Here is an 11,767-nt window from a genome sequence, read left to right on the forward strand (position 1 = left end):
GAGCTAGTGCCACAAACCATGAGAGCAGGGAATCGGGAACAATAACCCTTTTTCATGGAAAAGAAATCTGCATCCAAAGAAGCAGAATGTGGAATATTTTTTAGTTGCTGGAGTTGTTATTGGGACATCTGAGATATTTAAGTATGTCTTAAAATATTTTACATATAAATTTAAATATCATAAAGAGCATATGGCTAGAGTCAGCAAGTCCTGGGCTACACATGTCAATGATTTGATGAATAATGCTGTTAAAAACTCAATGTAACATCAATTAATACCTTGATAATTATAAAGCTATATTTATTAAATTACCAAAATGAATTTTACAAGCAAAAAGTCAAATTGTATACTTTATCAATAAAAATTTTGCCAGAAAATAATTACAATATATTCCCCAAAATGTTAGACTGTCTTCATATCTTTAAGAACATGATAAAAGGCACTATGGGGGCTGAGATAACTCAGCACATAAGTATCTGCCTGGCAAGTACAAGGTCCTGAGTTTGATCCCTGGTACCACATGCCATGCAGCCTCCACAACCCCAGACATGCTATTCTGGCCCCAACCAGGCGTGGTGGTGAATGCCTATAGTCCTAGCCCTGGGGAGGCTGAAACAAGAGAATCACTATGATTCAGAACTGCATAGCAAGACCCTGTATCAAAAATAAAACAAAGAAAGGCACTAAGTCTGTTCTGATATTAAAGATGGAAAACCTATATTCACTGAAGTAAGGGAATTTTGCATATTTCCACAGAAGTGATGGTGTCACAATTTAACACTTCCTTCACCTTGATGAAAACACTTCCTTTTCTTTATCATCTCCTCCTTGATGATTATCCTCTTTCATAATTTTGAGAGCTTCACCAGCTCACCTTCTAGATTCTTTAAAGGAAATATAGTAGCTGCCTGTAGTGGTTCATTTTGCCGTTGCTGAAAATGAATATCTGACATCTGACACCCAATTTTATGGAGGAAAAGTGTATTTTGTTTCATGTCTACTCATTTTTTCTCATTGTTTTCCTCCATGTGTGGCTGGCTACAAGGTAGAAAACACCATGCAGGAGGGCCTAGCAGAGGAAAGCTCCTCAACTCAAGCCATCATGGAAACGGTGGCAGAGAGGAAGCGACAGGGCCCAGCTGGAGTCCTCAAGACCACAGCCCAGTGCCAGATGGAAGTGTGCACAGCAGTGAGCCTTGTCAATCTGTCAGGCTTGTTTAAAGCTGGTCAGGTTAGCAATAAAGATCAAGCATCATAATGATGCACAATGCCCAGTTAAAATGTTGACTCTAAACAAGCAATGCTCAGTAGGAATAGTAGGAACGGCAATAAATATAACTTTAGATTTTTACTGGTCCCTTGAAAAGAGTAAAAATAAAGGGATACTTTGAATCTCCATAATATATCTTAATAACTAATATATTTAATCTCAATAGCATCATGTCAAAGTGTAAATTATTAAAATGTGGGCAGTGTTTTACAACTGTAGCACACTCACAACTAGACACACTTAAGATGTCTCCAGCTATGGAGAACTCTCAAGCAAGGACCCTGATTATTCTAGGTTCCTGCAGGGGAGTATTGGAGACAGAGGGAAGGACAGAGAAACATGATCTGAATGCTGGAGAAGTCCGCCTCTGCCACATGGGGCTAAGTGGATTTGCCTGTACCTTCATGTCTTAGTTACTTTTCTCATCACTGAGCCAAAATGTGCAACACCCAAAGTTGAAAGAGAAAAGATTTATTTAGCTCAGTGTTTGTAGAGCTTTCAGGTAATGATTGTTTTCTGGATCCACTATGGCAGACAGGCACTGCAGAAAACAAGCAACTCATGACCAGCAGAAAGAGGAAAGCAGGAAGAAATGAGCAGGGCTCTTTCTACCCCTCATAGCGCATTGAGGCTGCTTAGGGCAGATAGCACTCACACCCATCATCCTAGAGCCCTCAATCCTAGCACAGCACCAAGGATCAATCCCAGTGTCACACTCTCTAGTTCTAGCCACCTCTGGAAAAGCCTCACCTATAACCAGATGGATATGAGGGGACATCTAGACACAAGCCACAATGCTTCATAAGCTGACTTGATTCTTATGAATTCATTGTCATTAACTGTGCACATTGTCTAGGACTAGTTATGGAAAACAAAGGAATATCGCTTGGTACAAGTTAAGCAGTCAAGATAGACTACCTACTGCTATAGCAATGGAGAAAGAGATAGAATTCTGCTGTAATGCAATAAACACTCAGCGCAATTTTAAGAACTGAGGCTGGGAGAACATAGGCCACTCATGCTTGCTACTTAGCCTAATGGAAAGCAAGAGTAAATTTACTCCTATTTTTATGTCAGCAAGTGGTTGTCTTTCTTCAAGGGCAGCACTCCCAAGGCAGATCCCACTGTCCTGTGGGCACCTAGAGAGAATGGCACCACTAACCTGGTGATGACATTACCAGAGAAGGACTCGGGGGTTATTTATAAAGCCATCCTGCTGGGAAGAGGCCTTCAGGGATATTTATATACAGTTTCAAGGGACCAGACAAATAATTTTCAATTGTAACTGTCAAAGTAAGCACGCTAAAAAAGAGAAGTTAGAGATCTACATTCAGAAAGAATCTTCTCTAAAGTTTGGAAAAGCTGAGGTAAATTTTAAGGCTGCCTTTGTCAATCAGTTTCTTCTCTCCATATTCCCTCCTCAAAACTGATAAACAAAAGTCCTCCTTCATCAATGCCACTCTGTTTAAGTGTGTAAAGGATTTTCTGTGGGCTTTCACAGATTTATTTTTATAGATGTTAAGATTATTTGCTTTCTTTAAACAGAACAAAACCTGTTTCCCTTTCTGTATCGATCAAGAGGATTATAAGACAACACAAGACTAAGACAGCGGAAGAAATTCTGCAGCTCCCCTTTCCTTTGTATGCTTAGGTGCCCTTCTATAATCAAATTCATGAGGGGAGAGAGAGGGAGAGAGAGAGAGAGAGAGAGAGAGAGAGAGAGAGAGAGTGAGTAGGGATCCTTCTTAAGTCAAAGTCCACCCACAGAGAAAACAATCAGAGAAGGAAGTTGGCCCAGAGGGCTCTGAGGTAAGAGCAAGCTATGAGAGGAGTTTTAATTTTACCAAGCAGCATACAAGAAAACTACAGTAAAGTCAAGAACTGCAAATTGGATGTGGGGGCTTGGCCAGTGAGAATAAATACTTCATCTCATCAGAGTTAGAGAAAGATACCTTGGGAAGGAATCCAGCAATCCTTACAAAATTCCTTCTTTACTACTTTAGGCTTTTCAGTCAACCCATTTCAATATATGCCTTTTATATGCCTTATAGGAATGTATAGCAATAATAGGCATAGCGGAATTGTCAACTGGAAATCAGAAATCAAAGACAGACATTGGGATGGTAATCAATCAGGATCATGGATAAAATAAAACTCCATAAGACTGCAGAGAATCAATAGTAAATATTTTTGTTGAGCTGAAATGTGCTTGGGGCTCAGATTCATAAAGACTGCTACAAATAAAAAGACAGAAGCATAAGCAAGGTGTTAGGAATTCCTTTATATAGTAATGTTGTGAATGAATGTCTGGTTCATTAGATAATTCAATGCCATTTCAAGAAGTATTGATTCTTAGGGGCCAGTGAGATAGCTCAGCAGACTAAAGCACCTGATTAGGCAAGCTTAAGTAAGCACAAGGACTATGGTTTAACCCCCGGTACTGCAGCTTGCACCAGCTGAGCCCATCACAGAATTCTGGCATAAAGGTGCATGAGTGTAATCCCACAATTGGGGAGGCTGCAAACAGGAGGATCACAAAGAGCCCAAGCTGTGTAGTGAGACCCTGTAACCACCAAACATTAAAAAAAAAAAGTAGTGATTCTTTAATGACACCTTCCTTTACTTGTGTTGAAGACGATGCTTTCGATAGTTTAGGGAAGGGCATTCTAGTTTAACTAACTGTTCTCCTTTGACAGTCATGTGATTAAAAATCATTAAGCAATTGTGTGAGTCTTGGGTGGTTGCTCTCAGGACCATGCTCTATGTAGACAACAACACCCTGCATGCTCACTCACCTGTAGATAGATATTTTATTACCTATAACCAAAGATATTTCAAACTAATATATCCACTAAGCCTTCAGGCTCTTAAGCTAGATCTCCAAGGTCATGGTGCTTTTCTTTCCCATAAATCCTTCATTTGAAAGAGTTTGCTACTGATCAAAGAGTTTACCATTTTGTTTGAGTTACAATTCTACCTTATTATTTTAACTTTCATGGAGGAACAGCCACTCAACATTTCTCTCAATTCCAAAGAAGCATAAACTGTGTTACTCATTTCACGTTTTTTAATACCTCCATTAATAGAAAATTAGAAATAATTTTCACATAGAAATGGTAAGGTCAAATTTTGGAGGCATAGATTCAGTTGTAGTGTTTAACTGTTTTGTTTTCACTTTATATTCTCCCTCATTATCAACTCTGAGGATCAAGAGCCAATTTAATAGGAAACTAAATAAGCTCATATTGATCTAAGTAATATGGTGGTTGATTTAGTTTGTTTGTCTTACGTAAAACACAATCATTGGTACATTGAATGCTCTTGGTCATTTGTCTTACAGTTTGAAATTGTTTAATATTACTTGTGATTTGTTCCTGGAATGTACTTTGATTTTTTTAAGGAGAATAAAATTACTTTAAAAGATAGAAACTATACAGAATTTCACTAAGCAAAATAATAAGAATTCAACAATGATTGCTTTGTTCAATAATGTTGTCTTAAAATTAGTTGTTTAGATCACCAAATATAAGCATTCAAATTTGATAAAAAAGTTATAAGATATTGAAAATGAGAATAAAAATAAGCATTAACTGCTCCTTTCAATAGACCAGTGGAAATCAGTAGTGAAATTATCCAAGCTATCCCATATATATTTTTTTCTGTTTTTTCTTCCTTCTCTCTCTCTTTTGTCCTTTTCTTCATCCCATTTTCTTGCCTTTAGAAAAGATTCTTTTCATAGTATCTACTGTACCTTTCAATTTTTATTTACTCCTTCAGGTTCTTCTTAGCAAGACACTGTTTGAACACGTGGGATTGACTTTTTTTCACTTGAGTATGGTCTCTGTTTGAACTCATTTAGCTACAAAAAGCATAGAATTTATCTTTCTTCTTAGCTCAGTTATACTCCATTGTGTAAAAATACCACATCTTTTTTAAACCATTCCTCATATGAGGGACATTTCGATTGTTTCCAAGATTTAGCTATGACAAAATTCACTGCTGTAAACATGGGTGCACATATATGACCGTGATATGATGTTGTCAGTTCTTTAAAAAAAATACATAGGAGGGAAATAGCTGTGTTGAATGAGAACTCCAATCTGAGCTTTTTGAGGAATCTCCACACTAACTTCCTTAGTGGTGGTACCAGTCTACACTCACACCGACATTGGAGAAGGTTTTCATTTTCCCCCTACAGTCCCTCCAACATTGGTCATTGGTTGACTTCTTAATGATAGACATTGTTTCTCGGTGAGATGGAACCTAAGTGTTGTTTTAATTTGCATTTCTCAAATGATGTTGGATGGTTTTTCATATATTTATTTGCTGTTTGTATTTCTTCATCTGAGAATTGTATATGCATCTCAGATGCCCATTTTTGGATTAGGTCTTTGAATTGGGAGATGCTGATTTTTAAAAAATATTTTACATGTTCTAGCAAAAAGTTCTTGGAGAAACACTCAAATAAATTATTTTTCCAATTCATGGATTTCCTTTTAATCTTTTGGTAATTTTTTTTTTTTGGCAGAACCGGGACTTGAACTCAGACCCTTGTGCTTGCCAGGCAAGCCCTTATTCCACTGAGTCATCTCCCCAGCCCCTGTTAATTTCTTTTGATGTGCAGAAACTTTTCAAAAACATGAGATCCCAACTGTTGAATCTTTATAGAAATATGTATTTATTTATTTATTTATTTGGTAATGGTTATTTCTATGCAGATGGACTCATAATGATCTTCCTGTTTCATCCTCCTCAGGGCTGGGATTACAGTTTTGCACAATGCCCAGTTTCAGGGATTAGGACAATGTACAGTAGCAGGGATTGAACTTGGGTCTTTGTGCTTGACAGACAGGTGTTTAGACTACTGAAAAATCTCCCCAACTCCCCGTTTTTTATTTTTTGAAGTTTTCCTGTTTAGTTTGGCTTTTTTCAAGAACTCTAGCTACCCCTAAATCTAAGACATCTACGTACTTTCTGTTCAAGTAGATTTGTTGTTTCTCTTCTAATGTTTTAATTTTTGGTGTGCTTTGACTTTAGTTTAGTGCATGGATATATAATTTTTTTTCTAGTACTATTTATTAAAGAGACTATCCTTCTTCTAGTTAATATGTTTGGCCCTTTGTCAAAGAGAAGGTGGCTGAGTGGGTTTGTAGTTATTTCTGAATCTTCTAATCTGTTCTACTCATCCTCAGGACTGACTTTGCCAATACCAATATAGTATCTTTGCAGTATAATTTCAAGTCAGAGATTGCAGTGGCTCCTGCCTTTCCTTTGTTGCCCAGGATTGCTTTGGCTCTCCTCCTTCTCTTCTGGTTCAAGATAAATTTTAGAAATCCTTCCACTAGATCTGTGAGGACTACTAATGGTAGCTTCATTGAGATTGCATTAAATAATTATAACATGTTAGGGAGTATGGCAGTTTTCACAATGTTGTTTTTTCCTATGCAAAAGCAAAAATATCTTTCTATTTTTATGAGCTCCTCTTCAATTTCTTTTTTTCAGAGTATCATAATTTTTACTCCATAAATATTTTACTTCTTTTATTAGACTGATCCCTACATATTTCATTTTTTATGTTATTTCGGAAGGTGTGGTTTACTTAATTTCTCTCTCAGTACTTCCCTTTCAATTGTTCAGTTTGTGTACATAAATGTTATTGATTTTTGAGGCTTCACTTTGTATGCTTATATGTTACTGAATTTGGTTATTAAGTCTACAAATTTTTTGTTGAAATTCTTGGGGTCTTCTATGTAGAGTATTCTCATCTATGAATAATGACACTTTCACTTCTTTTCTAATCTACTTATTACTCCTCTTGTTCTACTCTCTTTTCTGATTACTCTAGATAATATTTCCAGAACTATATTGAATAAGAGTGGTAACAGTGGACATCCCTGCCTTGTTCCTGTCTTTAAAGTGAAAGATTTAAGTTTCATCCATTAAGTATAAATGTTAGTTGTTAGTTTGTCATAGATGGATTTTATCAAGTTGAAGTAAACACTATCTCTTCTAATCTTCTGTAGGGTTTTCATTATGAACAAATCTTGGACTTTTTTCAAAAGCTTTTTTCTACATCTATTGAGAGTATTATGTGATTTGTGTCCTTTGCTCTACTGATGTGATGTATTACATTTATGGATTTGCATATATTGAACCATCCTTGCATTATTGGGATGAATCTCACTTGGTCATGGTGTATGATTTTGATGATTTGCTGCATTCTGTTTGTCAGTATTTTATTGAGGATTTTTGCATCTATATTCATTAGAGAAATTGGCATATCATTCTCTTTTGGTTTTTCTCTAGTGTTGATATAAGTGTAACAATTGCCTCAAGAATGAACTTGGGAGAATTGTGTCCCTTTCAATTTCACTGAAGAGTTTGTGAAGAGTTCTCATTAAATGTTCTCTAAATTTCTTGAAGAATTAAGGTGTGAATCCATTAGAGCCTGGGTTTTTCTTTTTTGTCAAAGTTTTATCACCTTTAAATTTCATTGACTGGTATTAAGTTAGTCAGTATTTTTATATCTTCTCAATCAACTTTGATAATTCATATGTATCTAGGAATCTGTTTGTTTCTTCTGTGTTTTCCATCCTGTGAGAGTAAAGATTTTGGAAGTAGGAACTGATGGTCTTCTGAATTTCTATAACACCTGTAGTAATTTCACCCCCTTTCATTTCTCATTGCAAGAATTTGATTGTTTTCTTTCCTCATTTAGATAATGTTGGGGCCGGGGAGATGGCTCAATGGAATAAACACTTCCCTGGCAAGCGCAAGGGCCTGAGTTCAATCCCAGGTTCCGAAAAAAAAAGTAGATAATGTTGCCTAGGGGTTAATAAATTTTATTTATTCTTTCAAAGAAACAACTCGTCAGTTCATGAATTCTTTATATTGTTTCTTAGTCTCTGTTGAGTTAAAATTTGCCCTAATCTTTATATTTTCTGAATTTCTATAGGGTCTGCAGTGATTTTGACCTTTTCATTCCTTATTGCATAGACTTGCATTTTTTCTTTCCTTTCTTTTGATAAGGTTGACTAGGGGTTTATCACTTTTATATATTCTTTCAAAGAACCAAAGAGAACATAGAACATGCTTAAGTAAACACAAATTGATAGTATCCCATGCATATTATCTCATGGTAGTGCAATGAAACCAGAAATTATTATTTTTTTTTAGAGTAACAGGGTGAAAAATTTTATTATGAATGTATTTATGGATATATTTATAGTTACAGATTAGATTTATCTTAAAGAAAAATTCAAGAAGATACAAATGCACACACACACATACACCAGAAATTATTGATGAAAAAAATATGCAGTATTCCACGATCACGTGGAAGTTAAATAACACCCTCCTGAACAATCAACGGATTATAGATGAAATTAATGAAGAAATTAAAGAATAGTGACAATTAAATGAAAATGCAGGTACTACTTACCAGAGCCTGTTGGATGCAATTAAGATATACTTAAGAGAGACATTTATAGCAGTAAATTCCCACATCAGGTAAACAGATTGAGCACAAATAAATAACTTAATTCTGCATCTAATCTCAGAAAGAAGAGCAAGTCAAACCCAAAGCCCAAAAAGAGCAGGAAATTATAAAGATTATAGCAGAAATGCAATGGGGGTGAGGAAAGCCATAAAACAAACTAATGAATCAAAGAATTGGTTCCCTGAAAGGACTTTGATTTCATATTCAACTATACATATAAGCATATACATTTTCTTATATTCTCAGTTATAATTAGCTATATTCATCTCTGATCAATTTAAGAAACCAAACAGTTCTCTGTGGGTTTTTAGTCAAACAAGGACTGTAATAAGTGATAGCAATAAGAATCAATTGATAGGTGCCGGGGAGATGGCTCAGCAGAATAAGTGCTTCCCTGGCAAGTGCAAGGGCCTGAGTTCAATCCCCAGTTCCGCCAAAAAAAATTAAAAATTAAATAAATATAAATAAATAAATAAAAAGAATTAAAAGAATCAACTAATAGGAACAAAAATCTTTTTTATGTCAAAAGAGTCAGTAGAGTGAAGAGACAAGCTATCAAATGGGAAAAAAATTTGCCAGCTACTCCTTATACAGATGAGTAATATGTAGAATACACACACACACACACACACACACACACACACACACAAACTATTTAAGGTCAAATAGCTGAGGGGATTAAACCACATGCTAGGTAGACGCAGGAGCCTGGAGTTCAATCTCCTGGCCTGCTGTGCTGGTTTGCTCTCTGAGTGCATAGAGACTGCAATTGAAACTGGGAGAACAACATGCCGAAGGCCAGGGAAAAGAGTGATGGCAGCGGGAAGAAAGGCTTGAAAAAGCAAGCCACTGTAGCAAACCCTCAAGAGGCTGCAGTCACCGAGGATGGAGAGACTGAAGGCGGGGTCCAGCCCCCAAAAGCAACTACCTTCCCTCCAGGCTTCAACATTTAAGAAATTAAGAACAAGCAGCAGTGACACTTAATGTTTACGTGGTGGAAACAGCAGCAGCGGAAGGAATAGTTGACTACTAAGAAAAAAGATAAAGAAAGAGAGAAGCTTCGGTGATAAGGATTCACCAAAACCAGTACCCAAGACTACTGACAACCAACGAGTCTATGATGAAACTACTGTAGACCCTACTGGTGAAGAGGTTGCTTATGATGAAGGTGCAGATGAGTTTGCTCCTTACTTCAACAGAGAAACTTCTCTGAAGATTCTCATCACAACATCAGATAGACCCCCGAGGAGAACAGTAAAACTCTACCAGCAGCTCTCTACCATTAAACCCAACTCATATGTCTATTATAGAAAAGGACTGGCTCTGAAAGAAATTATTCCACAGTGCATCTCAAGGGATTTCACGGATCTAAGTGTGGTTAATGAAGATCTTGAAATACCAAATGGACTTACTTTGAGTCACTTGACAAATGGTCCACATGCTAAAATGAGCAGTGTTCGTCCTCGAAAAAAAATTAAGAGAAGGGGCAAGAACCCAGCAGAACATGTACCTGAAATAATTTTGAATAACTTTACAACAAGGTTGAATCATTCATTGTTTCTCTTTTTCCCAATAATCCTCAAATTATTGGAAGTAAGTTTCCACATTCCACAATCAGAGGGATTACATTTTCTTCAGATTTCATATGTACATATTCAAGAGTGAAAAGAAAGTGGGAATTCAAGAACTTGGACCACTTAAAAAATTAAGATCTCTTCAGAAAGGAACCTTTGATTCTAAATACAGAGAGTATGAATGGATCGATAAGCCCCAGGAAATGGATACAAGTCGAAGAAAATTCCATTTATAAAGTACTATATCAATAAATACTGGATTTTGCTGAAATAAAAAACTGGGCATGATAGCACGCACCTATAATCACAGCACGTGGTAGTCGGTAAATAGGAGTATCACTATGACTTCGATCTACACAGTGAGACCCTGTATACCCTGTATACTCTGTCCTAAAAAAATAAAATAAAATAAAAAGATAAACTACTTTAAATGAAAGACCCAATGCAGAAATGGACAAAAGAAATATGCACATATTTCACAGATGAAAAAAGAAAACTGGCCAACAAATATACAAAAAATGTTCAACATCTTTGGCCATTGAAGAAATAAAAATTAAAATAATGGTAAGATTACATCTTACTCCCAAAAAAGGCAATGATCAGGAAATCAAACAATAACAAATACTGACAAGGTTGTGGTAAAAACAGCCTTGTTCCATAGAGGAACTGTTCAGCATGGTTGGTAGAGATGCAAAATAATATAGCTATTATGGAAATAATTATGGAGATTTCCCAAAGAACTGAAATTAGAGATTTCATGTTACCCAGAAACCCTGCTTCTAGTGTGTTCCCCAAAGAGCATAAGTCGCCAAAGTATAGTGATGCACACATTCTAATGGTTACAGAAGCACAATTTGCACTGGCTAAATCCTGAAAGAAGCCTGTGTACCCATCAGCAGATGACTAATAAGGAGAACATAATATCTGCATATAATGGAATATGACTAAGCTATAGGGAGTGACACTTATGAGGTAGATGCAGGAAAATGGAATCACCTGAAAAATATATTGGTGAGTCACACAAGTCAGACATGCTGGATGAATACTGTATGGTTTCTCTCATTTGAATGAAGCAAGGTGCAAAGTAAACAACAAAAGATAGAAAAGGACAAGGGGACGGATCACTTGCAATAGGCCAATGATCCAAGAGAAGAAGAGTGAGGAGTGAGGAGAAGAGGAAGGAGACTTGAGAGGAATAAAGAAAGGCCATGTCCACGAACCCCATAACCCCAAGTAAAGTGGACACTATATGCCATAACATGAACTAAGACCATCAGTATCTATCTACAAGTACAAAAAGGGGGGATAAAGTAATTGGAGGAGAGAGGAGAGGATGAGAAGAGGATTAAAACAAAATGAGATAGACTGTGAAGTTTACATGTAATCACTCCCTAAGATGATTCTCAATAGCATGATATATATATA

The 11,767-nt window shown here is 36.4% G+C and overlaps 1 pseudogene; it reads left to right on the forward strand.

Moving 5' to 3' along the window:
- Positions 1-9,556: 9,556 nt before the first annotated feature.
- LOC101580607 lies at positions 9,557-10,578 on the forward strand (annotated as a pseudogene).
- The last annotated feature ends 1,189 nt before the right edge of the window (positions 10,579-11,767 follow it).

Source organism: Octodon degus, unplaced genomic scaffold, assembly GCF_000260255.1.
Source record: "Octodon degus isolate 3935 unplaced genomic scaffold, OctDeg1.0 scaffold00042, whole genome shotgun sequence".
Classification (NCBI taxonomy): Eukaryota; Metazoa; Chordata; class Mammalia; order Rodentia; family Octodontidae; genus Octodon; species Octodon degus.